Genomic DNA, 1,621 nt, shown 5'->3' with positions numbered 1-1,621 from the left:
TTTTGATCCTTTTTAAATTTTGTGAGAGCTAGTGCATTACTTGGTGATTTTATCCAAGTTGGAGCCCTTCTCAGAAGTGATGTGCAGGTTCATGTTTTCTTGCTTGTGAGTGGATAGTTGAGTGTTGTCCAAAAAATGACCAAAACATATTTTCATCTTTGATTACTAACATCACTTACTAACATTTTACTTGTATTTACTTTTACTTCAAAGTCATTTATTTTATGCTCTTTTATTTTATGCCATTTACTTTATACTTTATGTTTAGCATTTCATATCAAATTATTTGTGATTATTTCATTTTGTTCTTTGTCCATTTGGAACTTTATTTATATCATTGTAAAGAAGATATTAATGAAGAAAAACCTAAAAAAGAAACTTGATTATCCTGATTCATGGACTTATGGTTACTATCCTTGGCATCATTGTGGAGTTATGGACTTAGAATTAGGACCTTGACCATTTATTTGGGACTTGTAATTTGAGACCTTGGAATCCATCTGGTACCTTTGACTTAGGGATACCTGTTAAGACTTGGTTGAGTTACTTTGGTTTCATCTGATGCATGGGTTATTATTTGATTATTTAGCTTGCTTGAGGCTTAATCAAAAGGAGGGAATTCTTGCTTGACTTATGTCATAAAGCTTTCTATCTCTTGATTATATCTTTCCTCCCTAGGTTTTATTTTATGCTCTAGGATAGCCTCTTATTCTCCTTCCTTTATTTAATTTTCAAAATCTTCTCTCTTTTTCAAAACCTTCTTGTTTTCTAACTTGGACCATTTTTCTCAACAAACCTTGACTTTTGTCAAGTGATTTTCATAACTTTTTTCTTAATAAATGCCAATCTATCTTAAGTATATTGAGGCTAATTTCAAAAGACTAAAAAATGCATAGCTCATTCAAATCATTTTGTGCCCTTTGTGCCCTTTTCCCTTTAAAACATTTCTAAAAAGTTTAGACATGAGTCATTTCCATAGTTGAGATATAATTCTCCTCTCTCCATAGTATTGACGATAATTCTTTTCCATTTGTGAGAGATAGTGGCATACTTATTGATCCTTATCCAAGTTTGAGCCATTCTCATGATGATGCAAAGTACTCATACTTGTGGGTGACTAATTGAGTATTCTCCTTAAAATGACAAAAGGTCTTTTCCATAAAAGTGGATGAAAATAAACTCTCTTTTTTATTTTTACCATGAGCTACAAGGTTTTGATCTTCCATTGTACTTTGTTGGTACGTAAGCATGAGATTTCAAAAGTCTTGGAAAACACAAAAATAAGAAAAATATACTTCTTTTCCCATCTCTCCAATCTTTTACAAACAACACCCTTTTCAAACCAAAATGTACACATTTTCAAAGAGGTTCCCATGGAGTACCATGGATGTTTAGGGTGATAATACCTTCCCTTTGCATAACTAACCCCACACCCTTGTTCTCTCTTTATTAGTTTTGTTTTAAAACTTATTTTGATTATGTTCATACTTTCCCCCCTTTGCTTTGGAAACAATAAAAGCATGGTGGCGACTCTTTCTTCGTGAGTTAAGTTAATGGATATCTTAATCTCAAAATTTTTACCGCTACAGAAAAATGGCGACTTTGCTGGGGAGTAGTCCCT

Source organism: Lathyrus oleraceus, chromosome 6 (assembly GCF_024323335.1).
Source record: "Lathyrus oleraceus cultivar Zhongwan6 chromosome 6, CAAS_Psat_ZW6_1.0, whole genome shotgun sequence".
In the NCBI taxonomy this organism is placed as follows: Eukaryota; Viridiplantae; Streptophyta; class Magnoliopsida; order Fabales; family Fabaceae; genus Lathyrus; species Lathyrus oleraceus.
This window is presented reverse-complemented; position numbering follows the sequence as displayed.